The sequence below is a fragment of the Periophthalmus magnuspinnatus genome, chromosome 7 (genome assembly GCF_009829125.3).
Source record: "Periophthalmus magnuspinnatus isolate fPerMag1 chromosome 7, fPerMag1.2.pri, whole genome shotgun sequence".
Taxonomy (NCBI): domain Eukaryota; kingdom Metazoa; phylum Chordata; class Actinopteri; order Gobiiformes; family Gobiidae; genus Periophthalmus; species Periophthalmus magnuspinnatus.
Window position 1 is genome coordinate 30,716,465 of NC_047132.1, and position 20,067 is coordinate 30,736,531.

Genomic DNA, 20,067 nt, shown 5'->3' on the forward strand with positions numbered 1-20,067 from the left:
TAATTTAAGGCTGATTTAAGGCTAATTTAAGGCTGGTTTAAGGTTGGTTTTAGGGCTGGTTTAAGGCTGGTTTAAAGCTGGTTTAAGGCTAATTTAAGGCTGGTTTAAGGTTGGTTTAAAGCTGGTTTAAGGCTGGTTTAAAGCTGGTTTAAGGCTGGTTTAAGGCTGGTTTAAGGCTGGTTTAAGGCTGGTTTAAAGCTGGTTTAAAGCTGGTTTAAGGCTGGTTTAAGGCTGGTTTAAGGCTGGTTTAAGGCTGGTTTAAGGCTGGTTTAAGGCTGGTTTAAGGCTGGTTTAAAGCTGGTTTAAGGCTGGTTTAAGGCTGGTTTAAGGCTGGTTTAAGGCTAATTTAAGGCTGATTTAAGGCTAATTTAAGGCTGGTTTAAGGTTGGTTTTAGGGCTGGTTTAAGGCTGGTTTAAAGCTGGTTTAAGGCTAATTTAAGGCTGGTTTAAGGTTGGTTTAAAGCTGGTTTAAGGCTGGTTTAAAGCTGGTTTAAGGCTGGTTTAAGGCTGGTTTAAGGCTGGTTTAAGGCTGGTTTAAAGCTGGTTTAAGGCTGGTTTAAGGCTGGTTTAAGGCTGGTTTAAGGCTGGTTTAAGGCTGGTTTAAGGTGGAATACATAATGACACTTAATAGAACAGTATAGACTTTGCACCTCTTGTACTCAGAAACACTGTACAGATAGAAGTTATTTAAGGCTTAAAGAAAATACCTTTTAGACAGAAATGTATGAACAAAGGCAGTGTTTTAAATGAAGAGATCTGAAACACTCTCTCGGTGTAAATTGACCATCATCTACAAGCCCAGAGTGGCCCCTTTATAACCAGAATGGGAGTGAGTCAATGATTACAGATCCGGACAGAGGCCTTTTGTCTGGTTACTATGGTAAACAGGTACACAGCGCTAGATAGTCACTTACACAGAGCAAATATTTCTTTATTTATTCTTTATTTGGCAGGGAACATGTATAAATTCATTAATCTTCCAAAGAAAAGATTATTTGTGCCAGTTTTAGCTACTGCTGCTTTACTTTTGTGCACGTTAAAACACACATTTCATTATAAAACTAACAGTTCTACATTAAAATTAGCAGGAAAATACAATAAAGTGACCCCATGTCCAGTACAGTGAGTTTCCTACAGTCTAAACCAACATAAAAAATCATTATGTGCAGGTTTTTACAGTGAAACAGAACAGTACAAATGAACTAAAATGTACTTTTTCAAATTTCTAGTCAATTTATTCAAATCTACATTCAATTTCAGACTGTCTAGAAGCTGTTTAATTCCAGTAAATACTCTCTAGCTCCATCTTTATCCCCCCTTTCTTTGTTACAGAGGCAGTTTCATCACAAATTCATCAAATTCGTGCGTAAATTGGTGACCACATTATCCAAACGCAGGTGCCAGCTCTGGTTCAACTCCTGTCCGTGCAAACGCGAGCCCAGCTTTGTCAAAAAATGGACCTGGTTTCTATGAATTATTCCTCATTTCGGTTCACTCCCACGGCCACGGAGCGTCTGCCCCGCACGAACGCGCCTGTGCCGGGAGCGCGCAGCAGTCATGCCTCTCGCGTCGCTCGCATCACCAGCATCAGAGCACAGAGGAACAAACCCAGCGTTTCCCTCAAATCTGCCTCTTCCATTCGCTTTTTTGGGCACGGAACTCCACGTTGCGCTTCCAACTCGTCGTTAACGTGGAGAGAAATCGCATTCTGTGGAACGACAAGAGGTTTTTTTTTTTTGGAGAGGAGTAGAGGCGCTGTGCTCGTGCGTATTCACCGTTTCCCTTCGCACGTCGTTCTGTTTTAAGTTGACGTTTCAGTTTGTGGATGTAAAAGCAGCTCAGAGCCACTTTGAGGGATTGGAACTGGCGTGGCACAAACGAGCTTCTCCTTAACGCTTCAACAATGAGCCCGGTTTAGAAGGTAAGACGCGCAAAGCTCCTCTTAACAATGATACTCAGCACAATGGGACGTCACCTGTTTTTTTTTTATTTTTTATCAGACGTAAACCTAGATTGTGTCCAAACAGGTGGCGCCTTGCTGCATGAGTAGATCTGCTATTGGAGGCGAGAGTAGAAGGTTTGAATCCAAAAAAAGCTTCAAAAATATGGTCCATTTTCAGGAATTTGTCTTAATGGATTTACGTTTTAAGAAGGGTAGGGATCAGGAGTAGGCTTCTTACAGGAAAAGCCTACGATTTAGACATTGTATATATAATTCTAGATGATTAAAACGTCCTAAAACTGCTCAGAATTACGCGAAACGACCGCTATCATCCAGATGCTGAAGTTAACGTTGCGTGCGTAAAAGGCGTCAGTGCAGCGAGCGTCACATAGTTCCGGCTTCAACGGCGAAATGGCAAGTTTTACCTCTGATTTTAAACGTTAGAATTTCAATGTGGAGGCTGGTGTTTGTGGGGGTATCGCGGCAGGGCTGGTCGAGCGTGGTTCAGTGTCAGAAAATGCTCTGCGTAACAGAATAACGCCTCACGGTGCCATTGAAATGCCATTATCTACATCCACTCCAATGAGCCACGTACTCACGCTTTGGCACGCCGCTTTTGTCCTTGTTTTACTGAGTGCCACTTAACCCATAGCGCATGTAACACACCGGGGTTAGAGGACATCCAATCTGGAGATGTTTAGTCCTCATAGTAAAGGAAGTATTCAGTTACTTATCAATATTTTGTCCAGTTTGTTGCTCTGTGAAGCTGCTGGGCTGGTGCATTATTTATGAGAGTCTTATGTGGAATCTGATATTTGGCTGTGGACTGTAAAAATAGACAGGATTGAGTGTAAAAAAAAAAAGGCCTGACATGAAGCCACATCATGAGCAGCTAACCACGTGATACTAGGCTCAGTTTAATTGGCTGGAGTGGGTTATATTTGTGTTTGACCACTGTATTTGACCCATACTTCAAACAACGTCAATGGGTCTTGTTATAGGAGTTTTGTGGGTTGATCTTGTTGTAGTTGTACTGTATTTTGTGTGTTTTTTTCTTTCATACAACTACAAAATATAACACACTCCCGTTTTATATCTACCACTGTATTTGGCCCATCTTTTATGTTTGTATTTGACCCATCCTTCAAAACCCAATATCTCTCGTTGTAGGAGTTTTGTGGGTTGATCTCATTGTAGTGATGTTTTTTATTCGCTTTTTCTTTCATAAAACAGGCCAGTTCAGCTTTACCCCTGCAGCTGTCTTTAACTGACTGTTTAGTAGAATAAAAAGCGAGTGTGTTACATTTGTATTTGTATTTGACCCATCCTTCAAACAGCATCAATAGGTCTTGTTAAAGGAGTTTTGTGGGTTGTTCTTGTTTTGTTTTTGTGCTTTTTCTTTGATACAACAGGCCAGTACAGCGTTACTTCTGCAGTTGTTTGGTAGATATAAAATGGGAGTGTGTTATATTTGTATTTGTATTTAACTACTGTATTTGACCCATCCTTCAAACAACATCAATAGGTCTTTTTATAGGAGTTTTGTGGCTTAACCTCAGTGTCATGTTTTTTTTATGTGCTTTTTCTTTCATACAACAGGCCAGTTCAGCTTTACCACTGCAGCTGTCTTTAACTGGCTGTTTAGTAGAATAAAATGGGAGTGTGTTATATTTGTATTTGTATTTAACTACTGTATTTGACCCATCCATCAAACAACAATAGACCACGTTGCAGGAGTTTTGTGGGTTGATCTTGTTGTAATTATAATGTTTTTTGTGTGCTTTTTCTTTCATACAGCAGGCCGGTACAGCTTTACCCCTGCAGCTGTCTTTAATTGGCTGTTTGGTAGATAAAAAATGGGAGTGGGTTGTATTTGTGTTTGTATTTGACCCATGTTTTATGCTTGTATTTGACCCATACTTCAAATAGCATCAATTGACCTCATTTTAGGAGTTTTGTGCGTCGATCTCGGTGTTGTTATAATGCTTTTTGTGTGCTTTTCTTTCATAAAACAGCCCGGTTCAGCGTTGGCCGTGCTGCTGTCTGGGCGTGCTCGCAGACTGAGGTGTGATGCGGTTTACGATGTGATTATAAGACGTGTTGATTATGTTTTATTTCGCCGTAACCGGACAGCCACTATATTCACCTCCTCTGTGCGTAGAGTTTCCAAATCTCTGGCCGGTCGCCAAACGCAAGCCTTGGCACCAAAGAAATCCAAATATCGAGCGCTCACTGTCATAGCTGTGTCTGTCACCCGTCTGTGTGCGGCGTTAGAAGCTGAATGTGCGTTTTTTTTTTTTAGTTCAGTTTGATTAAAGTTTGTGTCGATAGCGGGTTTAAAACAACTTCAGCTGACGAAAGGGCTTCACGTAAAAGTAAGAAAACCCAAAACAAAACAACCAATTATAAAGATAAAAGCGATATGTAGGATTTTGGCTGTGCAGAGCAGATATTCCGTCAGTGTTGTGCGTTACTGGGATATTTTGCAACAGGACGGATGTGGTTTCGTGGCAGTTTGGAGCCGAGCGGAGAAAGCTCTTTGTTTGCTAAAAGTCGCTAATGCTTTCACGCGGCTATAAAACGCTATTCTGTCGTTATGAAGCTTTTAACCGTGACGCAGCGCTCTCCTCGAATGAAACCTGGAGTTTAGCCTTTGTCGCTAAAGCTCCGTTAGCACGCGCGTGTCCGGGGCTGCCGCTCACGGGCCTCGCGGTTGGTCCCACACAAAGCCCATCAGATCACAGCGTTGTGCGGGGCATATGTGACATTTTGTTTGTCACACATTGGACTGTGTCATTTGGTGCCCTCGTTAGCCCGTCTTCACACTCCACTGTTTCACCCCCCCACACACACACACGCGCGCTCACAGTCCGGCTGCTAATAAAAAACATGCAAAACATTTTATGATTGGAGCGAAACTGTTAAACAAAACAACATCTTGTAAAAAAAAAAAAAAAAAAGAGAAATGAATGAACTGTAGTGTTGTTCTCGTTTGCGTTTTGTGTTTGCTGTACACGCAGTCGGAGAAGGTGAACTGCTTCTGGAAACGAGGCTGAACTTTCCGCACGTTTGACCAACACCGATCACTCACGGACTTCGTTAGACAAGGTAGATGAAGTGTCTTGCTTAAGGAAAAAACTATAATTTGGACTTTCAGAGCTGGAATCTGCCTTTTTTTTACTGGCTAGCAGCTGAAAGTTAAGCCTCGCTGATTACTATATCAAGTTATCGTTCAATATTTAAAAAAAAAAGTCGCTACCTGGATTTAACTAAGCTTTTGGTGGCGACTTTTTTTTTGGCCAGGCAGTGTATGTTGCAGCTCGATATTTATAAAAATGTGTTATCGTGACAAGCTTAGTGTCTTGCCCAAGGACACGATGGTAGTTTGTACAGGTCTAGAGATGGGACAATAAACAATAATATCGCTTATCGTGATAAAAAGAGTTGACAATAATCGTTCGTGGGACATTTTATATAATTGTGATCATCTCCAACAAAGATAATTGCCGTTATATGACCTGAATGTGCGGAAAAAAATGATTTATCAACAGGGGAGTCGATGGGGGCGGGGCACAGAGGTCTGTTGTCTGGGGCCACAGGGTCTTAGGGGGCCCAAAATTGCACCCTCTTCCTATTAATTTGTATTGTAGGGGCCCACGTGAGGCTTATTGCCCCAGGTCTCCAAATTTCAGTCGACGGCCCTGCTCATCCATAATATTCTCAGTTAAAGTTGTAATTATTCATATCCATAACAACTTGAATCATCATCCGTATCGTCCCAGGTCTAGTCGGAGCGGGATTCTGTCTTTTTCCACTGACTAAATACTGAAAGTTTAGCCTCGTTTCCAGCCTTGCCATATGGTACCAGTGACCGGGCTGCCTCGTCGCTGGAGGGAGAGGAACATAAACAGGAAGTGCTCTAGGGTTACATTTGTGATGGAAACTCCGGCTCCTTACCCTCTGTGTGACAAACACTCATTCAAACTCCGCTGCCGGGGGAGCCAAATCAAACGCACCCAAGCCCCGTCCGTGGTGACCTTTTAATACACCCAGCCCTGTAATGCTAACGGTGACAAAGCAATGTGTGGCACTGGACTGACGGCGCAGACAGGCATCATGGGAAATCTGGTGAAGTGGACTTCCTAAAGACCGAGGCTGTGTCCGAAACGCCCACGCTATTCCCTGCAGGGGGCACTAGTTAGGGGTCACGCCATTTTGAGAGCTGTCCGAAAGTCCCGTTGGTGAAAAAATAGTGCAGTCAAAACTTCCCACAATGCACCTTGAAAAGTAGCAGGCGTCTGTGGTCACTAGACCGGTCAATATAGACCACAATGCATTGCAAGAGTAGGAAAAACACCGGACTGTGACGGGTCTTTAACCGGACACAACACGACTGAGTGAAGCAGATAAAACAGGGGTGGGCAAACTACGGCCCAGGGGCTACATACGGCCCTTGAGGTTTAATAATCCGGCCCGCTGAATGTCACCAAATTATTTTAAAATGGGTACGAGTAAACCTTGTTCGTGTAAACCTTGTTCGCGTAAACCTTGTTAGCGTAAACCTTGTTCAAATTACCTTTCCCGTGTAATACCAACATTTCCCCAAAAGATGGCGCACCTCGGCTACATCGACCTTGCTCGCGTGTATTACTCTTATTCTCTTACCAGCCCATCTGCAAAAATGTGCTCATCAAATAAAAGAAAGGTCGATAGCGAGCGCCGCGTGTACGGAGTGGACAACAAAATATTTTTTCATCAAAGTGCCAAGGCAAGTTTTTTTTTTTAAATTAGCAAAAGCTAGCAAGCCTTGTGTCAAAAAGTTCACCCACCCTTGAGACGACAGAAGCACTGGTTTATCTCACCGTTGATCCTGAGAATGAATAAAACACAATTAAATACACCGTTGCTGTGTAAAGTTGCTAGCGTTAGCCGCCTACCTTAGCTGGAGCTGTGTAAAGAGCAAGAATTTCCACATCTCAGACAATTTTCTTTTTTTTTTAGATCTTGTCTGTTTACGTCGGAGATCCATCTTGACAATTATTAGTCCATAAATATTTCTGTGCCGGTTCAACTAATTATTTACAAGAGAAATCGAGTTTTATCGGACTCGCGTGACCCAAACGTACTGAGCTGTGAGTCCGAATCTCTGTGAATGAAGCTTTTATAGAGTCCGGGCTGTGGAGCGAATGAGGGGTCACGGGTTGGAGGAGACATTCGGACACAGCCCAAGACGACGTTTAATTTAGTTTCTATTCAATCTTCCCTTTATCGCTCCAAACTAAAAACGTATATGCATCAAATTATCCACAGATGCTTCTTTTCGCTGCTAAAAATGGCCCAGTCCCCAAACACTATAATCCAGAAGGAGATATTTAGGATTTTGTTTATGATTTTTTTATTTTTTTTCACAAACAAAGCTGTGGCTGCTGTTAAAATGTGTTTTGCTGTTTGAAAATGGAGGAAAAGAAACGAGGGAGGGTGTTACCGACAGAGCAGAGACAGTGACTCATTGGGTAAAATATAAAACAAATGAAAAAGTGAAAAATATATAAACGTTTAAATTGGTGGATTTCAGAATTCAGAGCGTTCAGACTCGTTTCATTCCGACAGAGTTGATGTCGTTTCTGCAGAAAACCCAACGATTTCAGATGTTTTGATGTGGAATAGTGTCATATACAGGTAGACGAAGTACTGTATTTTCTGGAGTATAAGTCGCTCTGGAGTATAAGTAAAAAAAAGCGTAATAATGAAGAAAAAACGTGGTTGTCAGTGTGACCGAAGATGTGAAATTATATACTCAGATACGACTTATACTCAGATGTGACTTATATTCCACATATAAGTCGAAAAGTAACTTGTAGTTCGGAAAATACGGCACAGTATTTTGTTAAAGTTGCAGATACTGGAGCAAAAATAGAAAAGTAACACATGGAAAAATACCTGTTTAAAATGTACAAAAAGGGTAAAAAGTATAAGTAAATTTTATGATGATTTTATGGTAATTTTATGATGATTATTTATGTTTTGATTTGTGTGATTTTAATGTCTTTCTTATTCTGTAAACCACTTTGAATTACCTTGTGTACGAATTGTGCTGTACTAATAAACTCGCCTTGCCTATAAGTAAATTTAAATTTGCTGATTTTGATACAGATTTGCGCGAAAGTTTGTTCAACCGAAACAATTGAATTCATTTTTTTCCAGCTGTTTTTAGTTGTATCGTCTACAAACGTGTTAAAAATAAACTCTCAGCCTTTTCAGCAGGTCTCGGACGATAAGAAAAAAACTTTTACTTTGCAGTTCTGTTCAAAAATGTAGTAGAGTAGAAAGTACAGATACTGCTCTCAAATGTAGTGAAGTAAAAGTCGAAAGTATCCACGGTAAAATGTACATATATCTAATTAAGCACAGTGCTTTTTTGATCATTTAAGCCTCACTGAACTCACATAAAAAAGAAAATAGCTGTATCTAATAAACCCACAGTCCTTTTATTGTAATGCAGAAGTGAAATGAAACAGCGGCGTTACCTTCAACAGCCTCGCTCTGGATTGGCCCTTTGGTTGCTATGATACTCACGGTCAGAATTCCAAATATGGGTTAAATTCGCTGCTATAACTGCTTCAGCCTCAATTAGCGATGTCACACTCTCTTAGTCCACTTCTTTATACAGTCTATGGGAGTATGTTGTATTTGTAGTCTACTGTGTGTATTTTTTGCATGTACGGTTAAAGATGAACTGTGTAACTTTTCTGGTCACTCCACTGAGATGTATGTTCGACAGTATGGCATTATCTTATCTATTTCTCCATGGAGGCGAGCAAAGCGAGTTTATTTGTACAGCACATTTGGTCCACAAAGTAATTCAAAGTGCTTTACAGAATAAGAAGCACATGACTAGAACCAGGAAGTACTTCACACATGTGTCCTGTGGCTCAGGTCTAGAACCAGGAAGTACTTCACACATGTGTCCTGTGGCTCAGGTCTAGAACCAGGAAGTACTTCACACATGTGTCCTGTGGCTCAGGTCTAGAACCAGGAAGTACTTCACACATGTGTCCTGTGGCTCAGGTCTAGAACCAGGAAGTACTTCACACATGTGTCCTGTGGCTCAGGTCTAGAACCAGGAAGTACTTCACACATGTGTCCTGTGGCTCAGGTCTGTGGCTCCTGTGGCTCAGAGACTTTAAAGCAGCTCAGTGTGAACAAGTCTCTCCATGGACCAGCACCAAAGAACATCTCCCACATGAGCCACAAGAACCATCTCACATGAGGAGGACTAAACCAGGACTGAACCAGGACTGAACCAGGACTGAACCAGGACTGAACCAGGACTAAACCAGGACTAAACCTGGGCCAAATCCAGGACTGAACTAGGAGTAAACCAGGACTAAATAGGGACCAGACCAGGACTAAACCTGGACTAAACCTGGACTAAACCTGGACTAAACCTGGACTAAACCTGGACTAAACCTGGACTAAACCTGGACTAAACCTGGACTAAACCAGGACTAAACCAGGACTAAACCAGGACTAAACCAGGACTAAATATGGACTACACCAGGACCAGACCGTGGCTAAACCGGGACTGAACCAGGATTGAACCAGGATTAAACCAGGACTAAATCAGGACTAAACATGGACAATCAGTGTTTCACTTTTCTTCAGCTAAAACCTGGAACATTCTTCCTGAAGATGTGAGACAGACCTCGACTTTGACCATGTTTAAATCCAGTCTCCAAACAGTTCTGTTTATCTGTGCATGTGACTGAAAAGGGGTTTATTCTGCACTTTTCTCTTTTACCTTTCATCTTATGTTGATTATTTCTGATTATTTCTGTTTTGATTTGTTGTATTGTGATTTTAGTTTGTTTTTTATTCTGTAAAACACTTTGAATTACCGTGTGTACAGATAAACCTGCGTTGCCTAAAACCACAACACAAAGAAGCAGGTGGCAAACTTTAACCATCAGAAAAGTTACACAGTGCGGCTTTAACGCCCTCTCCACCGAGGTTATAATATGAAGCCGAGTACGCGATATGGAGGATGGGCCAAGGACAGAGGCGCGTTCAGAGAGAAAGGACATCGATTCAGTTACAGCGCTGTGGTTTGGAGAGGCGCTCGCTCTGTCCACTATCTGCATTCTTCATTTCAATAAAAGAAGAAGAAAAAAAAACAGCATCCCAAATCACCGGAGGTCAAACGCAGCAGCGAGGTGCCGAGCGCGGCCTGTAACACCAACCGCTCCGGATCCAGACACTGTCATGAACTTATCTGCTGCTCGGAGAAGTGATGCGTTTCCTTTATTAACCGTTAGGACGATGGTGAAAGCGATGTGCCGAGAATAACTGACGGGGCGCGGGGAACAGTTTGATCCGCTAACTCCATGAAACGATGAAAGGAGGGGTAGGAGTTGTGAAAGTGAAAGTGAAAGTAAGATCGTTAAGGGTGATTAAAGGTCCGATATTACACGAAACTGACTCTCGTGAGCGTTAAGCCGCGTTATAATGTTGTTACCTCGTTAAAAACAGACCTGGAGTTGTGTTTTGTTTCATTCACACATGTTTGAGTTAAGGATGGGACGATATTCAAATTTAGACTCAGTTATTGCGACTAAAACAATCACGATTAACAATATTAACACGATAATTATTAAACCAAGGCAGTTTAATGTCCTCATATGTGACACCAGGTCTTAAAAGGTTATAGATACTCAGATTAATTCATGATTGTTGTGAAACCCTGCACCGCTGCTAGCAAACTGTGCAATCATCTGTGCAAAATGCTGTTCAGCTAGTGCTAACCTAGCGATAGCAAAGTCGACACAAACACAGATTCATACAAATCCAAACTAACACAAACTACAGTCAATAGTTTATTTCTCATGGTGTTTTACTTACGATGGAGATTTTCGGCTCAAGTTTGTCAAACGATGCAGATGTTTGTGTCGTAAATGTGCGTCTAAGTTGCTTGTGTTTGTCCCCGGAGCTGTATCTTTTTTTCGGTGGCTCTGCAGATCTATGGCTCATCTTTTTGGTCTCGTTTTTCAAATCCATAATAATTCCACACATCAGACTTCACCTTCTTGAGTGGAGAATATAAATGTGTGGAGTCATCCAGATTCAGATCCACTGCCCACGAGCCATAATGGTGACTGACGATAAAGAACCATCCCCAATTCAGAATAGACAGAGAAGCTAACAAGTTTCATTGCTATGACAGAGCGCCCCATTGTGGACAAACACCAGAACTAACATCTAAACATTGTATTGAACCGAAACATGAGGCAGTTTGGACGATTATAATCATGTGCGATGATCATGATTATTAAAAAACGCCACAAGCGATTAATTGCAGACCTTTTTTATCGTCCCATCTGTAGTTTTATCATTAGTCTGTCTCCATCTCTAAAGCTCAAAACGCTCTGTTCCACCTTGTGATGTCATGAAGTGGTAGTTTTCAAGTCAGCAGCTACGTTTTACCATTTGTTCAGTACAAATTGTCAATTCCAGGGTTGAAATGATCCAAATGATTCTTGTGAAGACATACGGAGTTTAAAAACACAGTGGAGCACTTCCTGTATTACCCCATGACATCACAAAGTGGTTCTCTCAGCTGAAATATGCCGGGTTTGTGCGTTTAACATGTGTGAATGAAACAAAACACAACTCCAGGTCTGTTTTTGGTGAGAAAACATCATTTTAACATGACTTAACGCTCATGAGAGTCCATTTTGCGTAATATTTGTAATTTGTTGGCGAATGGGATCAGCTCAGGCGAAAAGTCATTCAGGTTTTGGGCTAAAAATGCTTCGTCTTTGACTCCACTTTTGAAGGAGCCTTTGCTGGGTTTTTTCGCATTGATCAGAAGCTCGAGTCGATATGATCCCTGCATCATCTGATCCCAGTAATATTAGTGTGAGTACTATAGACGGAGCAGAAAACAGGAGCACCTCATCGACCCGACTCGGGACACGGGCACATTTCAAAGGCATCGAGCTGCTGGATGTTTTTTTTTTTTTTTTTTTTTTTTTTTTTTTAACTGCGGTTTAACTCAAATGTGCAGCAATAAGTTACATTAAGGTTTAAATATGAAGTATGTAAATTGTACAACCTGATGCACGAAATCTTCACTTCCTGTATTTCCGCTTGATGACATCACAAGGTGGAACAGAGTGTTTCAGTTTGAGAGAAGAACTCAGGTTAAATATGCAGGGTTTGTGTGTTAAAAGTTTTTGTTTGTGTGAATTAAACAAGAAAAACCCAACTCCAGGTCTGTTTGTGACGAGGAAACGTAACGTAAATCAGAAAATTGTGTAACATGAGCTCTTTTTAAAGTGTTTGATGATCTATTTTTTCTACTTAAATTGGTGGGATAAAACCTTTTGTAAATATAAATTATAGTTTTACACCGATTTGTGATGGAAAGTTGAAAAACATGTTGAAAAAAATGACGCAAAGCTGATGTCACACTGGGAAAATTCGATCCAAACGTTATGCACAATTTCCACTAAAGAAACAAATTTTTTTCAGATATTTAAACGATTATTTTAAAAGATATAGGTGTTTTTTTATATTTTTATTTGTTAGTCATTTCTGTGTCCATTACAGCAGTTTTGGCTCAGTGCACTACATGGTTGCTAGGTAACAGTTACAGCATGATGTCATGATTTACAACCAGGAAGTACAATATTAAACCTAAAAACTGCCAAACTGAGCAATTTTTTTTACTGTTTTTTTTTTTTAGTAAATCCCAAATATAATCATCTTAACAGCGTTTTAGTAAAATTAGTATTTCAACACGTCATGGGCACTTTAAAGATGCACTGCGTAACTTTTCCAGTGTGTCAAGGTGTTAAACATGACGTCCACTGTTTATTTTTTTTTTATTGCACAAAAAATATCTGGAGAAAGCTGCGTTCTGCTGTGTATGATGTCGCTTCTCCACAGACCTGACCTGTAACTTGGCCTCTAGTGTTACTTTCTTGTCTCTGTGAAGATAGATTTTACATAATGTCATACTGTGGGACATTCCAGGCAACTTTGGTTAAACTTTAAGTCATTTTATTTGGAAACAACTACATATAAAAGTGATATTTTGATACAGCGAGACTTTTAAAATATCATGACACTGTTATATTTTACTTTTAATATCATTATACCAGAATACACACTTTCCAAGTTTAGACGGCTGTGATTGACAAGTGGATTAGCCAATCAGAGACATGCACGGTCCATCTGTATCAAAACAAATATGGCTGCTGATGAAAAGGGACTGAAAAACATGTATTTCTGCAAAATGAATGAGCTAAACACAAAACTCTGTCAGTCTAAGGTGAGAGAAATGTGATTTTGTGGGTAAATGACAGATGACCAATGAGCTCCTTTGTTTTAACACGTGTCACTGAGGAAAACAAATCTGACTGGACGATCACGTTTGACCGGGCTCGAGACAGAGAGGAGCGTGGGACCAGACTGATCTCCGTCTGTGTTACTGCGGTCCCTCGTTTATCGTTAAAATAACCCGCAAGTATCAGCTTTATTTCTTACAATTATTACAGTTTTTTTGGCTGTAAAACCCCTCACCACACACTTTATACACTTTTCTCACACAGGAGTTAACGTTTTCTCACATTTCTTTCTCGTTTAAACTCTCTCAAAGTTCAAACCTTCGTAGGCGCCTTTGAACGTTTCATTGACATTGTGGGTTTTGTCGGAGGAGAAAACAAATTGCAAACGAACAGCACTTCAGAGTCACACTGCGATCATACGCTGTAAAATTGCACAAAAAAGACCGTGAAAGCTGAACCGCGACATAGTGACGGATTGTGATTTAAACTGTGCAACATAACGATCACAGGTGTCGTAGATTATAACTTTAGAGCCGACACAAGCGGCTTCACAATCAGAACGTTTGCTTCATCTCTTTTGGGTTACGTAAAACACAACTGTAGCCAAAAGTCCAAAAGTCCTTCCTGTCGCAGCCGTATAGCGAGGAGAACACACGAGGAACATGTGAACGTCCAAACCTGAGGCTCACGGGCTGACGGTCGACTCACTGCAGTTTCATATTGTTTTTCAGATCATGTTAATGTTGGTATTAATGTTCATATCATTGTTTAGCTTTTAAACTGTCCACGCCGTTTCGAACAATACGCTCTTCCCCCATGTGTCTCATTAAAGACGCCTCCCGTTCAAATGGACTGATAATGGATGGTGCTGTACAAATGCACTTCCTGTTATGTTTTCAAGGTTCCGGGAACATAGAAACATGTGAATGCAGTGCAGAGGCTCACTCTTATACGTTTATCACTTAAAAAAACCTCAAAATTAAAGAATTACATGTTGCACAAAAACTTCACACTTAAAAAAAAAACAAAACTGTGATTTATACAGTCGTCCCTCGCTGTTTCGCGGTTCACATTTTGTGGTCTTGCTGTTTCGCTGAATTTTTTTAGTGCAGTTTTACATGTTTGTTTTTTTTTTACATCGTATGAGCGTACGTTGTGTCCTGCGTCCTGATTGGCTGTTGGACTGTAGACCATTGTCCATCAGTCTCCTCCGTGCCGTGTCTCCTGTACAGTACAGAATGTGTTCAGACAAATTTACATAAACGTTGGATCGCAGTGTGACTCTGAAGTGCTGTACGTTTGCGATTTGTTTTCTCCCCGACAAAACCCACAATGTCGAAGAAACGTTCTGCACCGACAAAGACGCCTACGAAGGTTTGAACTTTGAGAGAGTTTAAACGAGAGAGAAATGTGAGAAAATGTTAACGCCTGTGTGAAAAAAGTGTATAAAGTGTGTGGTGAGGGGTTTGACAGACAAAAACATAGAGAATAATTGTAAAAATAAAGCTGATACTTCACAGATTTCACCTATTGCGGGTTATTTTTAAAACCACCACGATAAAGAGGAACCACTGTATTCATCTAAAACGAAGTGATAAAAGAATCAAGTAAACGTCATCATCAAAGAGCCGTGTAGCTGTCGGCGCCCCCTATGGATAGCTGCCAAAATGAGAACGTGACGCTGCTGAGTCCTACGTGTATCACTGATTAAGTAAATAAAACTGGAGAACAAAGTAAGAGCAGAGCAGTGGGTGTAAATCCACGGGGGTTGATTGATCGTCAATATGGCGTCTTGAAAATAAACGATTAAACGCCGCTCAAACGTCGCTCCAAACACAACTTCAGAGGCTCAACGAGAAACGACAATAACGCGGTTAAAAGCTCCGAAAAGTCCGTTTTGAATAATAGATCTCACTTCCACGGCTTTACAGAATGCGTTTAGTGTTTTTGTGAGACATCATAGACGATCGCGACACTTGAACCTCGCGGAATTGAAGAACAGTCAGAATAAGCTTCACGTTTAGCGCGGCGGAGATGTGAAAGGAGCAGGTGGCTGGACTGTAACTGAATTAATGAAGGTAAACTCAAGCCGTCACTACGAATCTGCAAACGGCCTCTCCACATGTAAAAGCAGAGATGGCTTTTGTTCTGCAGAAGTCGAACCTCTGTGCATGAGACGATATCTGAACCATAGACTGTTTATATAAATGGACGTAGCTAACCTGCTAGCCGCCGCGTTCCAAATAGGACGTGATCATGGGAGGCACTTCCGGCTCCATCGACCCCATTGAAAACTGTGTCCCCTCTCTCTGTAACTTCTGCTGTCAGACTCGTCATTTTGGTCTTAAATGTTCGTATTAACCCGCTCTACATGATCCTGGTGTTTTTATTTCGCCATTTTGTCCGTGAATCAAGATATAAACATTAACAACAGACAAATCAGCCGCCTTCTTTCCCCGAGGTCGCTGCTGAACCAGAGGCGTTACCTTCAACAGCTTCGCTCCGGATTGGCTCTTTGGTTGCTATGATACTCGCAGTCGGAATTACTAATATGGAACTCGGCTCCAAATTCGCTGCTATAACTGCTCTAGCCTCGATGATTTAAAAAATATATATATATATATTCAAATTGTCCAAGTAGTCACCCTTTACTACGTCATTTATTTTTTATTTATTTTTATTTTTTTGTAGAGTTGCCGTATTTTCCGGACTATAAGTCGCTCTGGAGTATAAGTCGCGTTTTTGGGGGGAATTTATTTTCCAAATCCGAGACCAAGAACAGACATTTTATCTTTAAAGGCGAGTTATAATAATAATAATAAAATGTGTAACAACAGGCTGAATATCAGTACATCACGCTAACGTCACACATTTATATTTATTCAGCTCCATGAAGCACAGACAGAACTGAACACGTGTCTGGTTTGTTAACGTAAGATATTAACAGTTAATCAGATAAATAAAGAATAAAAAACAACAACAAGTTTACTCTGGATCTCACTCCAAATCAATAAATCCACTGAATTCTTCATCCTCGGTGTCGCTTCTGAACAAATCCACCAACTCCAGAGGAAGATGAAGTGCCGCCTCCTCTTGTCAGGCTGTCTGGTGCATAATCTTAGAGCGCCCTCATGTGGTCGTCAGTGTGACAATAGCGAAGATGAAATTATATATTTTAATAATTCCACATATAAGTCGCACCCCCGAACAAACTATGAAAAAAAGTGCGTCTTATAGTCTTAAAAATACGGTGTTTAACTTTTCTTTTTTTTTTTACACTACATAATTCCATGTATCTTACTTCATATATTTGATGTCTTAAAATATAATATATAAAAAATAAAATAATAATAAAATAAAAAAATAATAAATAATAAAAAAATATAAAAAATGAAATGAAATGAAATGAAAAAAGAAATGAGAGGGCATGTCCAAACTTTTAACTAATAATGTAAGTTTGAAGCTGAATGTAAAATTGCATCGTACAGACATAGAGCGTGTATATGTTTTTAAATTTCCCAGCATGCACCAGTGTGACGACACCTTGTAGCCAGTCCCAGTACGCGAACAGTACTTTTTCAGAATTAATCATTATGGCCGTAGCGCCTCGTCAAAGCCCGATCTCAACCTCTTGGATATTTCGGCTTTATTTTTCCCCAGTTCTTCCTCTTTCATCCCTCATCCCTCCTGCGTCTCTCTGTGGGATGTGCCTCCCGCTGCCCCCGCTGACCATTTATCAGCGTCCCACTCCAGACCGCCACTGACGACCCGTAATGAGTGGTCAGTGCGGGAGCGAGATTGATGGTGGAGACGGCGGTGGGACGGATCGGGCCGCTGGGGTCCCGGCTAATTCTTCATGTGGGAGAACGCTCCACCTGCTCCCGTTTGAACAATCCCACAACGCCGTTTGAAAATGAATTTATAAAGGAACCGCACTACACCAGAGCCGAGGGTGAGAGCCAAACTACAGAGGCTCCAAGATGATGAATAGTGATTAATGTGATTAGATCTTTGCGAGCAGAATGAAAGAAATGGCGCTTTTGATTGCCCGAGCGTAAAAATAACTGAAATATCTTGAGGGTTTTTTTTGGAGTTAAAGGTCCTAGATTACATAAAATTGAACTTTTTTGAGGTTTAAGCCATGTTATAATGTTGTTACCGCTGGAGTTGTGTTTTGTTTCACTCACACGTGCCTTTATTTTTAGTTTCTCTACATCTCCAAAGCTCAAAATGCACCTTGTGATGTCATGAAGTGGTAGTTGTCAAGTTAACAGCTACGTTTTACCTTTAGCTCAGTAGAGATCGGCAATTCCAGGCACTGAAATGATCCGGATGATTCTAGTGAAGGTGTGTGGAGTTTAAGAACGCTGCGGAGCACTTCCTGTATTACTGCGTGACATCACAAGGTGGAACAGAGTGTTTTGAGAGAAGATCTCAGTCTAAATCTGCAGGGTTAGTGTGTTAAACGTGGGTAAATGAAACAAAAAACACAACTCCAGGTTTGTTTGTGAGGAGGAAACGACATTATAACAGATCAGAACATAACGTAACACGAGCGCTTTAAAACTATTATCTTACAGTGTGGTTTATTGGCTTTGGTGCTGCACAAGTTGATTTTATATTTTGAGTGAGATGTTTACAGCCAAGTCTATGGTTATAAAAGCATGTTGTTCAGACTTTAGCACATTCAAACTTATTCCTCCTGAGTAAACAAAACTGAGTCTCATTCATTTAATTAATATTGAAACCTGTTGTAGTTGTTTTTAAAGACAAAAAATGTAATACAAACATTTTGGATTGGACGATATAAGTAAAACCATTTAAAACCATCAACAACAAGGTGAAGATTTGACCAAAAAAACAAACCTGTGCAGAAAAACGGAGCTCAAACGTGACCGCCTGCTCCGGTTTCAGTTCAATTTTCCCAAAGACCTCTCAAAAAATGTGAATATTCGCAGTTCAAAGCCATCGTGGAGGCTAACCAACTATGCGCTAACTGGCTACATGCTAAAAAGCTGATTATCCCTGAGCAAGCTTTTCAAACTTTAATGTTTTTTTGTTTTTTTCAGAAAGTCTGTGGGCGCCTGCTCCAGTTTCGGTTCATTTTTCCCAAAGACTTTTCAAAAAATGCGAATATTCAGAGTTCAAAGCCATCGTGGAGGCTAACCAGCTATGTGCTAACAAGCTACATGCTAAAAAGCGACTTGGTAACCAGCTACGTGCTAATAAATATCCATAATGTTGTTGTTTTAAGTCCAAAAAGCTAAATTACAGGTCTTGTGTTCATTTGTCACCACGTTGCTGAATATCCCTGCGCAAGCTTTTCGAACTTTTAATATCATTTTTTTCCAGAAAGTCTGTGGGAAAAATGAATGCCCACGTCCGCCCCTCGTCCCACGCCCGCCCCACACCCGCCCCGCTCTGACAGGTGTGATACATGAGGCCTAAATGCCGCTCCTCCATCCGTAGCGCGGGGCTGACAGGGAGCAAAGCACTGCCCCCTGGAGATCCACCGGGTTTATACACTCACACGTTTACAGAGTCCGGTCTGCTCTCAGGCTCACGCCGTATGCAGCTCTTACAGTGTTTTTATAGCGTTCTTTATAGTAACGCTTCACTCACGGGGCTGTGGCTAACGGCTAAAGGTTTGGACCGGTCGTACACTGACACGGAGCGGCCCGTCACTGTTGTACTATAATGAAAGTACGGTGACGTCATGTGGTGGTTTTTCTTGTCTTTTAGCCTTAAAATACAGTTTGTATTTGAGCGATGAGCAGTGTTGGGCCTAACGCTGTTGCGCTAACTGCTGGCGTTAGCGCTGTGCGACTGTGGCTCAGTTGGTAGAGCATTTGTCCACTGGTTCCTTGATGTAAAGCGTTTGAGCCTTGAAGGTGGAAAAGTGACCATTTACTATTTATTTTAACCTGTAACTTTGTTCGTTTTGGGAAGTAAACAAGACCGAGATGAGGGATTAGAGACAGTGATTGGCTAAAACAGACTGACACTAAAGTCGATCCTGAGATTTTGTTGGTTTAGAGCTGACAAGTCTCAATTGTGTATTCATTTATGTCTTAACTATAGAATTTATATGATTTTTTTTTTTTTTTTTCAGAAAGTCTGTGGGCGCCTGCTCCGGTACCGGTTAATTTTTCCCAAAGACTTTTCAAAAATGTGAATATTCAGAGTTCAAAGCCATCGTGGAGGCTAACCAGCTGCGTGCTAACCAGCTGCGTGCTAAAAAGCGACTTGATAACCAGCTGCGTGCTAATAAATATCCATAATGTTGTTGTTTTAAGTCCAAAAAGTTAAATTATAGGCCTTGTGTTTTTGGTAGAAGTAAACAAGACCGAGATGAGGGATTAGAGACAGCGATTGGCTAAAACAGACTGACACTAAAGTCGATCCTGAGATTTCGTTGGTTTAGAGCTGACAAGTCCCAAATGTGTATTCGTTTATGTCGTAACTGTAGACTGTAGATATAAATGGACATAGCTAACCTGCTAGCCACCACGTTCCAAACAGGAAGTGATCATGTGCAGATCCGATAGTGCCCACTCTCTCTGTACCTGCTGCTGTCAGACGCGTCATTTTGCTTTTAAATGTTCATATTAACCCGCTCTACATGATCCTGGGGTTTTTATTTAACTTTTGTGTCCGTAACTCAAGATATGAACATGGATAACAGACAAATCCGGTGCCTTCTTTCCCTGAGGTCGCTCCCACTAGCATTAGCAACAGTGTGTGTGTGCAGGAAAGGGCCGTTACCTTCAACAGACT

At 41.0% G+C, this 20,067-nt stretch overlaps 1 protein-coding gene across 1 annotated transcript in view; it reads left to right on the forward strand.

Moving 5' to 3' along the window:
- Positions 1-1,566: 1,566 nt before the first annotated feature.
- Positions 1,567-20,067, forward strand: part of LOC117374076 (probable G-protein coupled receptor 153) — a 64,232-nt gene continuing 45,731 nt past the window's right edge. The window contains exon 1 of the mRNA XM_033970224.2: positions 1,567-1,921. The gene's annotated coding sequence lies outside the window, so the exon portion shown is untranslated. The remainder of the gene's footprint in view (positions 1,922-20,067) is intronic.